Source organism: Pygoscelis adeliae, unplaced genomic scaffold (assembly GCF_000699105.1).
Source record: "Pygoscelis adeliae isolate BGI_AS28 unplaced genomic scaffold, ASM69910v1 Scaffold368, whole genome shotgun sequence".
NCBI classification, from domain to species: Eukaryota; Metazoa; Chordata; class Aves; order Sphenisciformes; family Spheniscidae; genus Pygoscelis; species Pygoscelis adeliae.
The window spans coordinates 152,620-173,049 of record NW_008825301.1 but is presented as its reverse complement, the minus strand read 5'-3'; the positions used below and the strand labels follow the sequence as shown (position 1 = coordinate 173,049).

Sequence of the window (20,430 nt, the reverse complement as noted above, 5' to 3'; positions counted from 1 at the left end):
GTGACTTACACCATAGAAGCAGCAAAGCATTGAACCTTAAAGAACAAGAACTGAAATATATTTCCTCTCAAGAGCATCCAAAGTAGCTTGTACAACACTGCCACAACCACCAATATGACATAAACAGAGTCTCCCTGTTAGGTTGACTGTGTCTTAAAACATGATAAAAATATTTCTTTCAATTATTCCACCTTGAAGTGGAAAAAATATGCAAAAGAGCATTACAAGTAACTGAAGATATAACATCTGCGAAGTACTGCTGATTAATAAAAATCAGATATAAAATAGAGCATTCCTTTGTTAATTACAGATTGCTCTCTTTAATTAAAACACCATAACTAATTACTGGCACTTCCTTTAAAAAGGCAGAGTTTGCCAGAGGCACTATAAACACTGGTAATTCCTTTCTATCAAGGTTTTCATCCATGTGATCCATATACAAATGGAAACAAGTGTTGGTACACGCTGAAAGCGGAGAGAGGGAGCTGGTTTGACCAAGGCTGCAAGGAGAGCTGGTGGCAGAGGCAGGCAGCGCGGGCAGGGATGGATGGCTGCTAGTCAGCTGCCAATGCTGAGAGTGGCGAGACATTTATGCTGGTTGTTGCACTGATACACAAAGAGCAAAACACATTTGCAGCCTGAATGGCTTCAATGTGAGATCAGGGAAAAGGGGAATGCTCAACATGTCTCCACAAAGAGGGAGCGCAGTGAGTAGCACAATGTGCCGCAGCCACCGTGAGCGGCTCCAGCCCTTGCTGCCAACCTCCTTGGAGACGTGCTGAAGCTCCCTCACATTTCAAAGGTGGAGGGCAGGCAGCAGCAGAATTGGGTTCATGACATCTCCCCTGTATTTACATAGCTAATACATAGCTGAATACCACCAGCTTCCCTCTTCTTGCCTGCCATTCAAGACCATCCGTTAAGCGCTGAATGAACTAAGAGCAGCTAATCTGCAAGACTTTTCACATGCCATAATTTAGTATGATTTGTTGAAAGTGGCCTTCTTTGACAGCCTCATTTACTGCAGAGATGTAATGCCTTTCAAATGTTTATTGTGAGCGACGTATCCGCGCAGTAGCATCAGCCTTTGCTGATTTTATTATTGCGCTGCCGGAGGAGCACAGATGCATCCTTCAGGTTTTACGAAACTCACAACATTCTTGTCAAGGTTGAAAGACCTAAACCAGTGACGCTCCACCTGGGTATTTTATATGTGATCGATTCTATTTCTCACACTTCCTTTGGAGACTAAGTTTGAAAATAAGAAAACAAAGCTGGGAATCACTCTCCCAGGGAAAAGCTGTCCTATCAAATCCATGCACATGATATGGAGCCTGATGTTCTGCCCTTCTCCCTGCCCACAACTGTGCCAAAGTCCATGCCAAATTCCCAATGGTGGTTGGCGTGGGTTTTTTGGGGGCATTTTCTTTTTTTTTTTTTTTTTACAACAGCCATTGATTCTAAAAGAAAACAAGCTACGGAAAATGGACAGCTTTTTATTTTTTTTTTAACCTTCATTATTATTTTTTGGCAGTGTTGCCACAGCTGCTACAGGCTGCTCTGGGGAAGGTGGAACACGAGGAGCCAAACACGAAGTTTGCCATCTGCACCTGGAAACAGTTTAGCCACAAAGAGCTGGATTCTTGTTCTGCTCAAGTGTGATACACCTGCATGGGACCCCCAATGGGGGAGCAGATGAACCACTCCAGTAAGAAACCTCAGGCTGCTGGGAACTGCGCTTTGCCTGCCAAACTTTTGGGAGACTTGTGCCGGCTCTCCAGGCAGCACGGAGGTGGCAGCATCAGCCTCTAAGCCTGCCTCTTCTCCTGCACCCCACTGCAGTTCTTCACTCGCAGGCTGCTTTCCATCCAGGTTGAGTAATGCTGCGTTACTCCTTTAATAAGCTATATAGGGACAGAGACCCCAGAAAGATTTCTCTTTTGTATAGCTCAGCTTCCAATTTACAGACATATACCCCATTCTTACAACAGGGTTAGCAGGGGAATTTCATATCGCAGGATGACAGGCTAAGGGAGTACAAAAAACCCCAAAACAAACGGAAGAAAAAACCAAACCCCAAATATGTCACCATTAGCTAATGGCTATGATATTTTAGGCTGAATGAACTACCTTGGCTGCTCACGCGTACAATACCAAAGAAAATACTTGACAACAATGAGGTCACCGAGAGCACTTTAGGCAAAAAATAACCACAGCCTACAATGCTTGGCACATCTAATACAACCTGGCTGTTTGCCGGTCTTTGTCAAACCAGGGAATTAAAGGTTTCTGTATAGATCTTGGAATAAATTCATCCCGGATGCAACATCAGGGATGTTGCATTTAACATAATGTGGATGTTTTCAATTTCCCAGGCTCCTTATTTTAAAAGGAAAAATAAAATTTTAAAAGCATTCAGGCACCTTACAGTGTGAATTTTCCTCTGTTTCCCCCCCTCTTTCTTTTTCTTTTTTTTACTAGATAACATCTATTTTAAAATATCCAGGCCAGAACTATGATCAGCAAACACAATTAAACACTGACTCAGGCTGAGGCTTGTGCCAAATGGCAAACTGCCCCATATAAAGGTACTTTTAGTCTCTTTCTATTTATCTCTCTCTGCCTTGAAGTCTTCAGTATTAAAGAGCAATGAGATTTTGGGACAGCTGGGTAGCATGCTGGGAAAAAGGAGCAAAAGGACCATTTTATTTTCTTGGCATATCCTAGCTACAAACAGGTTTCCTACAATAGAAGAAGAACAAATGAGCAACTTCAGAAGAAAATGGACAGCTAAAGTCTTATATAAGGGACTATCTATGTCTGAAAAATCTAATGTAAGAAGAGCATCTGAAATAAAAAATGTGAGGGAAATTTAAGACAAAATTATTTCCCAATGTTAATACTTATCATGTCAGTCACAGCAACTCACTTTTTGGTGGTATTTTACTGCAATATTCCAAGCTATGGAAAAACTGAAGTTTCATTATAATGATGATTGCCGATTCTTTTCTTTATAGCACTACACCTGCCAGCTGAGTGCTGGGTAAGCTCAGCTGAGGACTCCCAGCTTATAAAACAAAATGAGTTTTTTACCGGGAGATCTTTTTCCATGAGGTGGCAACTGCCTTACACCTGCTGACCATGGGGACATGGGTAGTCTTCCCACCACTTACGTCCTTGACTCCAGACTACCTTTTTCTTCAGCAGTTGTTGCTTGGTCTCACATGTAGACATGGGCTGACTTGCAGGGTCAGAGGTTACCAGAGCATCACTTGCCTTAGGGAAACAGGTTGATGCTTCCTTTTTACTGTAGCCTGCGGGACTTCCTGCGGGACTCCTTCTCACCATACATGTTCTCACTCATGCCCTCTTGAGTCAGGTCAGCTGATGGAGGCTGCTGTAAATCTACAGTTGCTTTTGTTACCGTATCCTTCGCTGTTCCTGAAACCATGGCTTTTCCAAATGACCAGTATCCCGCCGCAACTGGGACTGTTGCCTTTAACCACTGAGCTTTAGTGAATACGGTGACAGCTCATGACTGCAGCCCTGCCAGCTTCAGTGCCTCCCACAGGGCTCCAAGTGCCACATTCATTACAGTCTCATAAACCACATACGGCTCTTTTTCTAACCATATTTTCATCAATGCCTAGAAACGTCCCTGTATTCTGTTAGGCTGAGAAGGATCCCAACAATTGGTCTCTTTCCTCCTCTGTCAGAGAGATTTTGGGTTTTATGCTGTTTTTAGTCCCATTGCTATCCAGCAGTGAACAGTACTTTTGCCTTTCAACTGTGATAATCTCCAAATAATCCAAACTATCCTGTGGTTTTATCATCTGTCTGCATATGCCCATTTGCCTCAGAGTGATTCTCTTGGCCGTTACAAGTGCCTGGTAGCCCAAGCTCTTCCACATTACCCAGAGCTGCTCCAGGCAGCCTTTGGTTTGCCTGTCAGTCATGGTCACCCCTTTCCTTGGGGTCTCACCCACCACTCCACAATACTACACCTCAGGTACCCCATGATGAAGTACAGCATGACTAGACTCAACATCTCTCAAACTTCAGAGAGAAAAGGCTCTCTAAGGTTTCTACACTGCGAGTTACACTACATCCAGACGGTTTCCCAGAGCCTCCTTCAAACTCTGAGATCCTTTTACCGAGCTCCACATACGCTATCCTCACCTCCCCAGCTGTAAACGTGTTTTTTTGGGAATCTGTCACGCTCTTAACATTTTGCCAGTCTCCAGACTGGCAGATCCCGATGCTCACAGATTAGCACAAAAAGAACAGAGACCTGGAGGCTAGAAGGTAGTTCTTGGTTTTCATCCTAACATGCTGTGTACCTCTAATTGGGAAAATATGTCACAGGGATACTGGAAAAACGTATTCTTCCTTGCATAGAATATGCTACTTAAATAAAATAGATAACAACCCCCGTGTTGCATACCAACAACGCGCAGTATACGAACGTGACTCAGGGAGCCAAACGTGTAAAGCAAATATGCCAGTAAAGGAGAACATCAATCTGAGCTGAAAGGAAGCTGCTGGCTGGATGATAAAACCAGGCACGGCCCTTGTCTTCAAACTCAGCATAGTCCTTGAATGTTACGATGAACTCTCGCCTTCACATGATGAAATCCTGAGCCTGGGTGGGCAGGGAGGGGGAAGGGAGCTGCTGGGGTCGGGGAGGGAGAGGGAGGAACCGCAGTGCCTCTGAGTACTGCTAAAGTATAAAGACATTAAAGGGCCATCAGCAGCTCACCAGCAGAACTCTGCATTTATTACAGCATAGCAAATTTTCAGAGATGAGCTCCTTTCATTTAGGTCTGCAGCTGCTTCTGACATCTCCCAGCTGAAAAGGGCTGAGCATTCTCTCAATATTAAAAACTCAGCTTCTTTTCCTCTTGAAACTGTAGAGAGGAAGAGCAATAAAAAAATGAAATAAAATGAAGTCTGCTGTGTCCTGCCTGTTTACTCTCAGGCATAGGAGGACTGTATCAAATTTAACATGGTGGAAAAACTGGAGCCAAAAGATTTGTTTCTAGAATCCGTGCTCTCACCAAGTGTATGTAAGCCTTATAAAATTAAATATGTGACTCTGATCTTTACGGTAATGCTGTGAGTCATCCGCTAATGGTCAGTCTCCCCCGGTTGGAACTCATTATGTGGTGAGACTCATTATAAATAAATCCTTTTATCAGAAGAATTTAAATTCCTGCTGCTTGTTCCAGGTGCCTAAACAGCCAGGGTCTAATCAACTAACGATGCTGGCCAAACTGCAAAAACAATTTGTTTACCAGGTGATGATACCATACATATATGCAACATCCTCTAGCAGCAAACTGGGCAGTGTATATATAAAAGATCATGGCTTTAAAAGCTCATTTTCTGTAGGCATAGGTCAGAGATGACGTGGGCACCACATTTGTCATATAGCCAGCTAGCAGATGATACTGCACTGTACAGCAACCTATATGGACACACAAAGTATATATTAATGGATCAAAAGATGACTCTTGTGTCTACATCATGTCACTGTTTTCACTGATGTGGGTTTGCTGTTTGGCTCTGCAAGCACCTCGTTCATCAACACTTGTTGCGTTTACAATCTTAATGCCACAGAAAGATGAAACTGAAGAAAACAACAACACTTTATCACACGGAAACATTAGTATCTCTCGACTGGAAATAAATTGCCCAAGGGGTCTGCCTGATGCTTCCAAGCAGAGGAATGGTTTGAATGAAACTAGGCAAGGCATGTGTCTAAAGAAATGTTTGATGCTGGATTATATGGTCTAACAGAATAACGCCATGCAAATTAAAATGGAGAGCCTGCTTCATTTTTTTTTTAATAAATCCAAATTAATGGTATCTAAATAGATACCTATAGAAAAGATTAAGCTAAGTAGAAAACACTTTCAGCTATAATGTAAAAAAGAAACGCTGTGATCTACAAGCAATGTTAAGATGTGCTAGTCAACACCAAGTAACAGCTGCTCTTAAGGTTTAAAAAAAGAATCGATTAAAATAAGTATTTCAGCTATTGCAAAAAAGACCACATGAAAGACGAAAACCAGCACTGCGTGCTATTGACATACCAGAGGAGAATACAGAAAATAAATTCAGAACTGAAAAGCCAGTAAAATAGGACGTTAAGTGAATTTTTAGAATTCTGTGCCTTGAGAAAGTCAAGAGCATTTTTGTTCCCAGTTCAGAATGAAAACAACACTTCAGCTTTTTTCTGTGAAATAAATGTGGAGCTTTTTTTTTTCCCCAAATCTGGTATTTGTGTTAACAAAGGCAAAAAGACCGGAATGAACCTGAAGAACCAAATCCCCCTCTTTCTTCTCTCCCAGACCTAGTGGAGGCAGAGTGGGAAAACCCAAAATGTTACGGTCCCTGCTTCACCTGACCTGTGCCTGGGTGACTCTGGACAGGCACCATGTCCCCAGTCTTGCTGGGGACGGTGAGGGGACAGGGAGAAAGCAGTGAGGATGAAAAACAGGTTATGGAAACCACTGCAGTCGCCCTCTCTTTCACAAACCTGTTTTCCTCTGCTCTGACAGTGCACTAGTAAGGAGGTTGGCGGGTGAAGAGAAAGAGCATCTTAGTCTTTGATGTGACCCTCTCCTTCCGCGCAAGAATTGCATGGCGTGTAGGTACCAGGCAGGGCAGAGCCTGACATCTGTGTCTTAAAAGTCACCCTCCTTCTGGAGGCCAATTCAAAATGCATTTTTTTAATATATATATATATATATGTATATATGCATGCAAGGGTTAGGAGGGGGGTATGACAAGAAGTGAAACGTGCCATAATCTTCCTCACCCAGCTCTCACCAACAGAAACAGACTCTCGATTCAAAAAGGTGGATGCACAGACGCATCTCTCTAAAGCTACATTGCAGATACAAGTGTTTTTGCAAAGAAGCAACAGAAGGCTTGGTTATTCTGGGCCGTCTTCATATATTGCTGTTTAGGAGTAGTTTAGATTTTTTAAAGAAATGAAAAAGGTTGGTTGGTTTTTTTTTTAATGAAACTGTCAAACTTTGCGACTGCAGCTTCTCTCTCCCACTCCTCCTTAGCTGATCATAAGAGAAAATAAGAAAAAAAATCCAAAACATTTTTCCAGAATAAAATGAACTTTTTTTCATGTTTTTGTAAAAAAACCTACACTGCTTGCTTTTGGTTTTGTTTTTTTTTTATTTTTCCACCCCTCAGAAGAGGAAACCTACATTCACCCATCTTTGCTGATATTTTAGGCCCTGGAATGACAGAGAAACATTAGCGGTTAATTATTCTGGCTTTCTTGTTTGTTTAAAACTCTTCATTACTGGCATATTATTCAATGCCTGAAATGTTAAAAACAGAACATAGTTTTTCTTGTTAAAACAATGAATACATAAATTTTTATTGCCAAAGTCTTTGGCCACTTAACTATGGCACATTCACAGCTGCCATTTTTCCTCTCCCACCACATAGTGATTTTCAATATCATTTATCATGTCAAACAACTATCCTTAATATTTATGAATTATCTGGCTGAAATGACAGTTTTTCATGATATGTGCTTTCTGTTTTAACACCTGAACTCCTACTGCTATAGATAAAGTCTATGTGCTGAGAAAAGCTGGCTGAAAGCACTCGATGAAACATTTTTTGAGAAGACTTGGCATTGGTTTTAGGTCATTTTCAGTAAGCATCCCACATCATTTAAAATGTCTCACTGAAATTCACTTTTAATTACAAAGGTTCATTTTTCAAATCAAAATGACCTTTCATTTCAAAATGGATGCTAATGGACAGCAAAAAGAAATTTTGCTGGAGTAAAGCGAAAACAAAAAGAATCCTTGACTTGACCTCATGCAGGTGTTTTTTTCCCCCTAGCTTTTGTAGGTTTTTGGTCCACAAAAATTTTCAAGTTGTTCAATCTTTGTAAAAAATTACAGTGGAAACATTTAGATTATAAATATCAACATTGCCTTAATTCATTCACAATTCTTGTAAATGTGAGAACAGTTTCCCTGCCTGCTCCACGGACCAGCACAGCTGCCCTCTCCCAAGCAGAAGAGGGTCTGCTCGGACATTTGGAAACGTCTTGCTTGTTTGCACCACCAAAGAGAATCAAAGCCCCAGTACTCCTACTTATTGTTTCGTTTCAGGGACAGATCAAAACCAGTCAGATTTCCTAAACAGATGGCATAGTTTTAAATTGTGACCGCGTTGTCCGCATGTGTCCTGTATACTGTACGGATTATTCCTCACAAGCGCTTGCTGGTGGCGGACCCAGCGGCACGTTGTGCCTTTGTTCTGCTCCTTGGCACTTCCATAAATGTCCCCCCTTTGGAGTAGTGTGGGCTTTCTGTTGCATCTATGTCACTGGCATGTGTGAAGCCCCGCCATGTTTTAATGGTATAAATATTAAAGAAAGGCAAAGTCAATAGAATAATAAATAAGGACACGCTCTCCCCCTGTTGCTATTGCTAAGGTACTATTTATTCTAAGCTAGGAGCGCCTGCTAGAAAGGTGATCTGAGGGGTGGGGGGTTTAAAATGATGAATTATTGTTTTTTTGAAAGCATCGCTTACACTCGGCATCTATTCTGCCAGGTTTGCCAAGCAGATGTATTCGCACCGTGGGATCCCTGGCCACCCCCTGGACTATCTGGCTGGCGTTCACATCAAGGCACCACTGCGAACCAGGACCTCCACAGTGTCTGAGTGGGCACAGTCTCCAGTAGCTAAACTGAAGGGATGTAGTTTGGCCAAAATAATACTCTTGGTGTGTATTTTTTGAGCTCTAAATGTGATTTGGGCTAATTGCAAATAGCAGCTTTGCTTCAACTGCAATCTGTTTTCTGTTTTTCCTTTCCTGAACGCTCATGCAAGTTAAGTATATTCTGGGGACTCTGTCCACTTAGCACGTGTCTCCGAACAAGCAGAGGTACTTGCCTGTAGGTAGGAGGTTGTCCTGCTTCCTCAGAAGTGGTCTCTCTCTGCTTGTAGGGTGACAGTCATCAGGCAACAAGGACAACATTGCATCTTGAGGAACCAAATTTACCTACCTATTTTATAACCCACTGACACAGAATGAAGAATAAATGCCTTATAAACCAAAAACTTTTTGGATGAGTATTTTGCAAGCAGAAAACACAAGGCAGAAGTTGTCAGATAAATTGTTTGAGTAGTTCAGCCAGCCCCTTTCCCTGGCTACGTAGCTGTCGTTGGAGCAAAATTAAGTTATTGAGGGTAGATTACCATCATCGACTGCATCTGAATCATATGATCACCCCCACAGTACTAAAGTAACCCAGGGCACTGAAATCAATGGAGGTAGGCTGCTTTACACCAGCAGAGAAGTGCCTGCACCAATAACAGCTATGAAAAAACCTTAAGTGGGTTTACTCATGGGTGAGGGAATGGGGGTGGAAACAGTTTCTCAGTAAATCCAAAACCCTGGCCAAGGATCCAGAAGGGGATTAGTCTTACAGTATCCCTCTTACTAGCTAGGCTGAGCTGAGCTTGTTAGAAAGGTGTTAAACTTTCCTCTGCCAAGAACACTTTGCAATAACCAGTTTATGAAAAATTCAATTTGGCAGCAAACTCTTGGCAGTCTCAGATCAACTGTACCTATTATACCCCGGTCACAAGTGGATGGGCAAAGGTGGCTCAGTGCATCAGTCTCCCCTCCCCCTCCTTCACAGTCTTGAAATTTGCTCAGAGATGCTGGAGGAGGGAAAAAACAGTGTTGTGTAACTAGTCTCCAAAACCCAGACGGTCATTCAGGACAAGAAGGAGAAAAAAAGAAGTCAGAAATAAAAGACAGCCAGCTGCAAAGCTTCTGGCAGGAGCTTCCAGGTAGAAAGTCTGTTTGCACGGGCTTCCCAGGGCAAAGGAAACAGCCTGTGCCCTGTCACGACAAAATATTCACCCCGACTGGGAAAAATGTAAATGATGCTGAAGCGATAACGAGCACTCAAGTGGATTTCTTCCTGAAGTGAGTCACAGCTGCTGTCAAAGCTCTGTCAATTTGATTGCTGTAGCAGGGCAAGGAGAAAGCTCTCTTTTTTTTGCCACCTGAAAGCCTTTGCTGTGGAAAACGAGTCCCACCAAGCCCAGGCAGGGGCCCAGCAGCACAGGGCAGTGTGAATGTCTTTCCCAACCATCCGGGAACAGGGCTTCCACCTGCCTCCTCTGGGGAGAAGCAGTGGTCCCTCCACACACACAAACCATTGTGTTATGGTGCATTGCCGTGTGTCATGTTAGTAGCTTCATGACTGTTTTTCCACTAGAAGGCATTACTGGGACCAGCAAGAGTAGGCTGGAGAGGAGACAGATGGTATTTTCTCTTTAATTTTGGTGTTTGAGAACAGAATTTGCACAGTTTGTTCCTCAGTCAACCCTTACTTTCAGGGTAAAAAACTGTTACCTGCCAGAACATGAACGGTTTTGAAACATGCAATTAAAAAAAAAATAATTAAAAGCATGCGGAGGGGGAGCTTTCATCTTAAAGAGCTACCAAATTTGCATTCCTGAGGTCTGATGCTATGGTTATTAATCAGATGCTTTGGGGATATTAAAGACTCTCTCTCACTAATATCAAATGCAAACATCCTTTCTTCCTCAAGATTTCCCAAAAGGTCTTTAAAGTCTTGGTGTTCCTTTCATTCTTAATATGCACCATGATTATCTTGTATCTGCAGAGGTCTTCTTTACACCTAGAGTTTAATATCTACCCCTTTCCAGCAGATCTCCCCTTCTTTTAGCTAGGGCTCCATTTCAGGTAACTGCTATTCTAAAACCTAATTTGCCCATTTATATTAATATGTGCCCTCAGAAGAACAGAATGTGGAAGCTCAGCCTGACATCTGCTGTGCCCATGCTCTGCTAACTTACATGGCATTATCCTGTCATGGGAATCTGCAGCCTAAGTAAAAGCCCCAGCTGTAATTATGTGAAACGTCCTGCTCCATTTGATGTGGCCAAATGACTTTATCTTGCTCATTCCCATCTTCCCGGCTGTACTGAGAGATGGGCAAGGAACAAATGAGAATCGTAAGGTGCACAGGCAACCCTTGTGCAGAATGAGACTCCTCTCCATTCCTTCCAGGGTAGAGCAAGCTGATTTCCGTGTACAGGAGCCTTTTTAGGGATGAACGCTGCAGAGAAAGCATGAAGTAGTTTGCTGTCAAAGTGACAGGAGAATTAATTCCCAGAAGACCTGAGAAAGCCATGGACAAACCTTTGGGAATGGCGGGCGAGAAGGTAAATGTTATTTTACATATACAAAACACAGGCTCCAGGCAAATCATGTTTGCTCAAGGAGCACCTGATGCCACAGCTGCAATGAGGCAGGAACCTGCTTGGGCCGTGTTCCTCTGACTCTCCCTCACAAGCACACACGCACACTCATTCAGATACATCGTCTTAATTAAAAGTCTCCAAAATCCAAATTCAAAGCATTCCCCCTTTTCCCACCTCGCTTCCACCAACCACCACTTGCTCTGCTGAAGGTGTAAATAGGTCAGGTGTTTCCATGGCCACAGTGAACCAAATAAGCAGTTGGGGTTCAGCAAGCAACGTGGGTTTTTTAATTGTTCCAGTGCCAGGTAGCACAAGGTGTACGGCACCACACTGACAGTACCTAACTATCTCTTCTTGCTCATTGGCAATGTAATGGCTGGCACTGGCCCCTTCCTCCCTCGAAACCGTTATCTCCTGCAAGCTTCAACAGGCAGCTCCCCTCATGGGGTAGCGTTGATGAAAAGTACATTTCACACAGAAAATGTCTCTTTGCATTGCCACTGCAAGTACTAATTGCCGGTTCCAGTGCGGCATTGAACCTATTCGCACAAGGTGTAATTAAGTTGTGACTCACTGCCACAGGATGCTGCAGAGGCCAACAAGTATAAAATCAGCCTAAAAGGGGACTAGACAAATTCATGAGGAACATGTCTAACCAACAGGATGGTTGGGATGCTACACGGTTCAGGAAGCCCCTCCTAAACCTCTCAATGCCTGAAGGTGGGAAGCTGTAGCACAGCGAGAAGGTTTTTGTACTTATGCCCTCTTTCTTTCCCAGAGTCCCTGCTGTTCCCCAGGATCCCAAGCTAGATGAACATGTAGTCTTCCACCTCTTCACTCTGCATAACAAACAGAAAAATTGGGAGGAACTGTGGAGCTGATGGCTCCAAATCTGAGCAGTGCAGAGATGTCTCTGACCCTAGTTGATGATCTGGAGGGAAACACGCACGACACCAACGGGATCAGCCCTTTGCTGCATTTGACCAGCTGTCACAAGGCATTTTCTGATGTCTGATTTTTTCTGTGTGGTGAATCATCTGGCTACTATGGCACAGATCCGTTTTCACTCAGTGAAAAGTACCAGATCTTTTGCACATCACAGACTGAGTTATTTGTCAATAAAATTGCTCATTTAAGACTGATTTATCTCCCTTTCCAGGGGCCAGACATGAGGATGTCTACTCCGGGTAGTGTTGCTCATGAAAGCTCTGGCTGGGAGATTTTGTCCCATAACCTGCCACCCAAAACCATCCCCATCTCAGCTGTGATGTTCACTGAAGCCTCCTTGCAATGCAGAAGACGGTTTTACGAGGAGGAATCAGAGCAAGACTTTAAGCAGGCTGCCTTGGTGACCAGCCTGCCTGGAGAAGCAGGAGCCCTCCCTGTTTCCCCATCCTGTAAAATGGACATACCAATCTTTTCTGCAAATTGTCAAGTATATGGACCCCCTGATATAAATACTGCTACAAAAGTAAAAATAGTAATAGAAATATTAATAATCCAAATACTCTATATGATCCTGGGATTTCAGTTCAGGCTCTAACAGCACATAGTTGAAATATTGCAGTTTCTTGGGTCCCTTGTTTATCCCCTGGGCTAGCAAAGGAGAAGGAGGGTCCACACCAAGACTTCCTCTCTGTGGTAACCAAACACAGCGCAAACCTCCACAGAGGAAGCCTGAGTTGTCCTGACAGATTTCTTCTAGTACAAGCTTACTCAGATACATTGTTCTCTAAAAAATCATCTCAGCTATACTTCCCACCTTTTGGCAGTCTGGCTTACCGAAGGACAATGGGATTATGATTGTATCGTCTGGGCCACGCTGAAGCCAATGATGCTCTTCACGTCTGTTCACTCATCTCAGCAAGATGGGGCCTGAAACTCTTGGTTTATTGAAAATCTCAGGTGTTGTCTCCTGCCATCACCACCATCACAAATAAACGGTGCCAACCAAAGCAGCTACTCTTGCTCTTGCCCCTCCATGTGTTGTCTTCTTGCACAACCAATGGGGCTTTAAATTCAGGGTGTTGTTGAGGGCTTGACAAACAGTTTGGAGGGTAATAGCCAGCTCAGCTCCCCCCCCTTCCCCAGTTTATTGGCTTGACACTGCTCTTATACCCCCAGTGTCTAGAAGTGTGAAAAGGGAAAGGATTTTATTTTCAAGGCAAAATTCCTCAAACTTAATTGTTATGTGAAGCTTTGTATTTAGCCTCCAGTCTCTCTCAGAAACCTGATAAACATACGTTCCCAGTTTGAAAATACTGATTTTTTTCCTCCTCAGTACTGTTTTTCCTGAGTGAAATGAGAATCAGTAGAGATTTTCTTGTTTAACAGCATCAGATCTGGCATAATATACAAGTATCACCTTGTCACGACAAATAAGCTTTACTTATTCATTGGTATTAGCAATGTCCATGCAGTCCTGGGAATAGCATGTTGTTATTTCAGCTCATTACTGCGCTGTCAGCAAAAGGAAAGCAGTAGGGCTGAAATTCAACCCCCAGATACGTGTGTGCTGTTTGGAGCCTGCAGTGGGGAGCAGTGTTATGGGTGACTGTAAAAATGTTCTTCAGAAAGTCAAAGAGGACATAACATGGGTAGCAGCAGACCTGGAGCTCCCCTCTAACTTTTTCTCTGATCTTCAAGAAATTGGATCCCTTATCTGCGAAGTGGGGATAACCGTATTCACAACCACTCTGTAAAGCATATAAAATCTACAAATAAGAAGAACAGTACCAAACCAGATAACCCCACTGCTATCAGTTAGCTGTCTTCTAGGGAAACTTTCTTTATCGCTCGAACAGATTCTTAAAATTAAGATTGATATGATGCTGAAAGCAATATATGTTGTATATAATTGTCTACTCCCCACACACATATTTCCTCCACCCCTGTTTTTTCTCCTGTGTAAAACTTGGTAGCCTTGCTTACCAACTAGATTTAGACCTATTAGGGTTATCTGTAATAGAACAGTTATTTGATCATTAAAAATACAGGGTTTAGGAACAACGGATTAATGAGGAGGGAACATAATGCAATACTATGGAAACTATATTGTAGGATTTCATATTGTATACTCCCATGGTCAGAAAGTCCTGCATTATAATCCTATGATGCCAATGCTGTACTGAACAGCAAGTAATCCTGAAATCCGGTTAGCTTAGGCTTAGTGTACTGCAGAAGCACAGGAAATAGCAAGAAATCTATCCAGTCACATTGAGCTACCATGGTTACGGGACATGTTCAAGAAAAAAAAAATTTGTTTTTTGTTTTGCAGACCTCACTTTCCAAATGCTGCTACTCAGTAGGTCTATGTAGCAACTGTTGGGCCATTGCCTAACATTGTAAGTCAAATCATAGGTCACTACATGCCTATTCCAAAATAATCCGCCCTCCCTGCCAAGTCCTAAGTCCCAGAAACCCTTATCATGGATGAGAAAATGGGAGATATACAACCAGGTGCACAAGAAGGCATTGAAATGACAAAGCTTCTAAAATTACAGATGTACAAAAACACACATACTATGCCATTTAACGTCATGCTGATTTTATAAATACTAACTCTCTTGGACATTTCAAGTAGTCCCACTGTAGACACCAGCACCCCATCTGGGGGTGGGACATTAAATATTCTTCTGGCCCCTCCCTTATTCACTAACACCATCCATCCTAATCACCAGTGGCCCACAAAACCTCACAGTTTTAGCAGTGTAAATATTTAGAAACTAGAGCTTGATTGTATAAGAGGTTTGGCTTTGGAGTTTTTTCTTTTTTTTTTTTTTTTTTTGTGGCATAGTTGTCCTTTAAATGTGGACAGCTGGATACCTGTCATTCCATCGAGTGGTATTCTTGAGGGGGAAAAAGCCACCAACAAAACCCCTGCAGAAAGTATTCTGAAATGCATTGTACAAGACCTTAAACTTTGAGGTTAGGCAGATAATTTTTAGTACTCTCATTCCCTGGCTGCTCACTAACCCTCAGACACGTATTTTAAATTTAATTTTTTTTCAGTATGAAATTTCTTATGCGTTGCTTAGGTGTTTATACGGAAAATAAAAAGGAGGGGACATTCTTTCACTGATTTTGGGGGATTGTGGGCAAGACTTCTGAAGCTACCTCAAAATGTTAAAAATATAGCCAATTTATTCTTCCCACTCCTTTTTTTTTTAACCAAGAGATGCTAACCTATTTCTTAAACAATCACTTCCAGATTGCTAAATCAATTAATAAACTTCTTAAAGTCTTTATTAATTTTGTAAGGCTGCATCCAAGTAATAATTATCTACCCAGCAAAAACTAGCTTGAAGAGGCTACCTAACTATTGCAGCAGCAGCAATAGAGATCTGTTTTCTGGTATTCAAATAAAAATGAGCAAGAGAGGAAAATTCATATAAAAATGGCGGGGGAGCTGGGAGGCTAAAATACTATAGAAAATTACAAACAGGAACACTTGGAAACTCCAGGGCAGAAGTCGAGTCTGTGGCCCTCTATGTATTACAACGTATCACATATAATGAGTGAATGCCTGGGGCAAACTGTCTGATTGTCCCCATCTTCCTGGCAGCCCTGATAACAAGTGCAAGAAAAGAAGGTGTTTTAACCACGAATACAGCAGTGGAGCCTCAGCTCCAGCCAGTGACATTGGACAAGCCGCAAGGGAAGTTGTTTTGTAACCTTAGCTATGACAACTGAGAACCTACAGCTGCGGCAGTACTTGACTTGGGTCTGGATGAGAGTTAGATTACACCGACTATATGCAGCAAACAGTTTTATTCATGCCTGGCTGTTACAAATAAGAGTCCCTGCCTCCCTACCTTTTTCCCTTAGAGAAAGAAAATCAGAAAGTATTTTTGCTCCAGCACTGCCTGGAGGATCTATAGCAACATGAGCTTATTTATGACCTGCCACTTCTACGCAAACATTTTCTATGGTGTCAGACGAACCATTTATTATGCCATTTCTCTCTGAGGTCTCAACATCATCCATCACCATAGTCACGTACCCTGCTCCTGCTCTGGGCCTTTGCATTGCATGGGGCTCCATTGGTGCGGACACCGGGGGTCTGGGCTGCTGCTGTTTTCCATTTCATCACTCTTCCATTACCACTTGGCTTGCCTGGAGCTGCCAAGCTGTTGTTAAGGGTTCAGTGGGGCACCTTCTTTACGAGCCTTCCTTACCAACATCCCCTTAATATAGGAGATGCCAACCTGCCTGTTTTGTGAACACCTCACCTCCTTCTTCCTTTAAGAAGAAAGGGGTGGAAGTTTCCTTCCCTGTTAAGAATTGTGCTGCCTTCCTGCCCTCCCCTCCAAGCACAGGTATGGATACCTTTAGCCTGAAGCCTCGGATACATAGATTTTTACCTAACCTTTCTTAATTGCTGCAGGGAAGAAGTGGGAGTGTAAGCAAAGGTGCAGTTGCCATCGCAGCAGCAAGGGAGAGATGGCTGAACTTGCCCGGAAAGTAACTAGGGAAACCCAGCATTAGATAGATCTAAGACAGATCTAGATTCAAGATGAAGATATTTAAATGTAATCACTTGCAGTGGGAACATGTTAATATTACCCTAGTTTGCCAGTGAAGTTTGTCCAGACCCAGGTCCACGTGGGTATGTCCTCCTCAGACCTTCCCAAAGGATGGGTCACCTAGTCCACTTGAGTACTTCTATGCCTCCAGTAAGATTGTTCACGCATTCTTTTTCTGTGTTTCCAATAATTTCCCCTCCCTCTTTTGGTTTTTAGGAGGTGAGAGTTTGTAAACAATACACAGCTGTAGCTGTAAACAAACTTGTCTGGAAATTGCCTTTGCTCTGGGGAGCATCTGGTAGAAAAATCTGTCCCAGTCTTCTCTTCCCAGTCTCTCTGCCAAACAGCCTTTCTCTCCTTGCTCTTTATCTCTAGACCCTGGTGAGGAGGGGACAGGATCAGATTTTCTGTGCCAGAAAGGGAAAGAAGTGTTCCTTTACAAATTCACAAAGTGTAGGATTGTCAACATATGACCGAGGGATACCTTGCTCACATGCTTGGTTATCACCATCTTCACCAGCATTGGTGTCAGGATCCTAACAGGGTCAATTCTATGAGTAGCTAGCCCATGCTTTTGTATGTTATGGAAATCATATTCTCAAATGCATACATGTATATATATTCCTAGGGCGTAGGAACAGGCAGATGGTTGTAATAGTTGAAGAAGCAAAAAGGATTGGCTTCCTCGCTAGCTAGATGCATACATCATTAGAGTATATTCTTCTATTTCCTTATCACCAAATTAAAATAACTCTGACCAGGTAAGAGAGGAGATTCCTATACTGCTTAGAAATTTAACTGGATTTTCTCATAATATGTTGCAACGACATTACAAGCTAAATGCCCAAGAAGTTACTAGAATGATGGGAGGGTAAGTTATGAGTATGATCTACTACATAATGTAATACAGGACTCCATAAACCCATAATGTCAGTTTCCTATGAAACTGATACGTAATTTTAATTAAAAAAAAAAAAAAAAAAGGATTGTGCAGATACAGCAATGACTGCATGACCTGCTTGGTTACGAAAGGTCAACTGTAAAACTTATTTGGATATGCCCTCTAACTTCCATCCAAGATCAGTGATTTGTGTGCAAAGTAGGAGAAACATTTTATTATTCTCAAACTTTTGTAACTCTGATCATTTTCTTATAATGGTTAAAAAAATAAATAAAACTTTTTATTAACGTGCTGTCCTGTCCCCTGCATTTTCTAATCTAGTGTGTCCCCAGCACCACTGGAGATCCACATGCTCATTTGTGCTTTCCTACCTGGACACAAGATCCTTTGTAAGGTGACAGACCTGGCTCTCCAGGGACACAGACTGCTGCATGTCTCCTTAGCTGCCGAGTTTAGTGGCAGTGAAATCTACTTTCATTTTGTATTTAAAAACTGGCGTCAAATTTGCAAATGGCTTCTCTGTGAGCTGTGTAGAGAGGCACTTTCAAAGTCGCAAATAAACAACTTTCAAAGGGAGATGGCCATGTATTTTCCCTGTGCCTTGGCACGTCTCCTGTCAGCAAAACACCAGCCCTCAAGCGCTGGCCCATCCCTGCACAGGAGCTCCTGCTCAGGCATGGCTGAAGCACTGGTTCGAGGCACAGCAAATTCTGATTCACGTTATCAAAATAAGAGGAACAGAAACAGGGGTGGGTGGGCGGTGGGAAGCAGAGAGGAAGCTGGAGAAATGTTTGACTGGAAGCATGAGTCAGGGTGTTACGAGATGTATGGGATTATCATAGTTTACATAGTGTCCTCATTGCCAAACAACCACGTCAAGTCCCCGGCACAGTGCTGGCAGTGGAGAGGTCATGAGCAGCAGGACAGTAATAGTGTTACAGTAGCACGGTGTCCTCAGTCAGAGGTACCGGCCCGGGAAGGATCTCGCAACCCCTCAAGATGTTACGGTTCCTGCAGCAAACAGCCTCCAGTGCACTTTGAAGCACGACCCCACATGCAATTGTCACAAGTAGCACTGAGAAAAGGCATTTTCTCTCTTTCTTGTCAAGACCATGTTCAAATTTTAATGGACTCAACCAAAAACTTCTCCTGGAAAGAAATTTAAACCTGGACTGCGCCTGACACTTGTGACACCTGACACTTGTGAAGTTGGGGCTTCCTCGTCAGTTCCATATTGTATTTATTTGGCCCAGAGAGCGCTTATTTATTCCACAATTTCCAGAAAACTGTTTCACCGCTACCCGTAGATGAAATAGTGAGGACAGCGCTGATCCAAAGCCTACCAAAGTCAAGGGAGAGATTCCCACTCATTTTTAGTGTCTTTTGCATCAATCTAACTCTCCAGGAGAGCTGCTGGGGCCAATCTTCTGCCCTTGGTAGTGCTCCAATTCAGAGCGGAAATTGCTGAGTTACAGAGACAAGTCTTTTTTTTTATTTTTGCTTTTTTTCTTTATTTTAGAAGCAGCAGCAGTATCTGGCTTCCAGCACACAGCAGACTGTCACACTGCTCACACTGAGACGAGAGCCTGCTCGACTCCCTAAGCAAACCTGCTTCGCTCTGCCCGTGAGCGTGCATGTAGGCACCACGCGGGCGCACACACACATTGTTCAGCAGAAGTCACACTGCGGCACACGGATCTCTCCTAATCTGCCTGAGGGCCTGCTTCTCCTCACACAGTCAACAGAGAGGGGTCACATAAAGGGAACAGGTCACTGGAAATGATCCTGTGAAGCATTATAAGCCTTTCAGCTCCCCCTTCCTCCCTCCAACCTCTATGCTAAGTAAACACCACCTAGGTATTTTGTTGTTTTTACCAAAAGAAGCTATTACGGTTTAAAAAAAAAGAAAAAAGAAAAAAAAAGAAAAAAAAAAGAAGGAGATAGAAGACCTTAATAGATTATCCCTGAGCAGACAGATCAGGTACTTGTAGAGCAGAGCAATAGCACTTCTCCCCTCCCCACAAGTGCAGTCAGCACATTTTATTTCTTTTTCTATCTCTCTCCCATGTTTATTATTAAAACACGTCATCACCATCTAATCACCACTGGAATTGAAAGTAACTTTGCACAGGAGCATTCTAAAATTAGAGGACGCCGATTAAAATTAATGCAAACCCAAAGTGCTGTGCTGTAAAGAAAGCACGGCCAACAGATGAGCAAACGCAACACATATCTGCTAATTTCACACTGCTGATGCTTTTTTTTTTTTTTTTTGGTGGTTCCCTCCTCTAAGAGCAGCGCTGCAAAACCCACCAGCCTGGGGCTCTGCTGAGGCCTTCTCCTTACCCCATCCACACAGCAGGAGTAGTCCCATCCAGGAGCTTCCCGTTTTTCCACTAAAAAAAGGTCACGGTTTGCTTCTCCCTGCAGCAGCCTCCCTGGGCGCCCGCTGCCCTGCTCCACGTCCTGGGGACAGCTGGGGCCAGCCTGGGGGGCTGGGGCATCGTGGCGACGGGACACAGCCCTTCCTGATATAATGGGAAGGCCGGTGCCAGCGCCAGCATCGGTCCGGGCGGGATTCCAGCGCGGCGGCCGTCCTGCACCTGTCACAGGGCACCAACCGGGACAATCAGCTGCGCAGCTAATATTAACCACCCGCGCCGCCGGCACCAGGGAAGCGTGGCAGGGTCGGGGGGGGGGTCGGGGC

The 20,430-nt window shown here is 43.3% G+C and overlaps 1 protein-coding gene across 1 annotated transcript in view; it reads right to left on the bottom strand.

Annotated features, from left to right (window-relative positions):
• ARPP21 (cAMP-regulated phosphoprotein, 21kDa) overlaps positions 1 to 20,226 on the bottom strand; it is a 203,078-nt gene extending 182,852 nt beyond the window's left edge. Inside the window, exon 1 of the mRNA XM_009329989.1 lies at positions 20,070 to 20,226. The gene's annotated coding sequence lies outside the window, so the exon portion shown is untranslated. The remainder of the gene's footprint in view (positions 1 to 20,069) is intronic.
• Between the last annotated feature and the right edge of the window lie 204 nt (positions 20,227 to 20,430).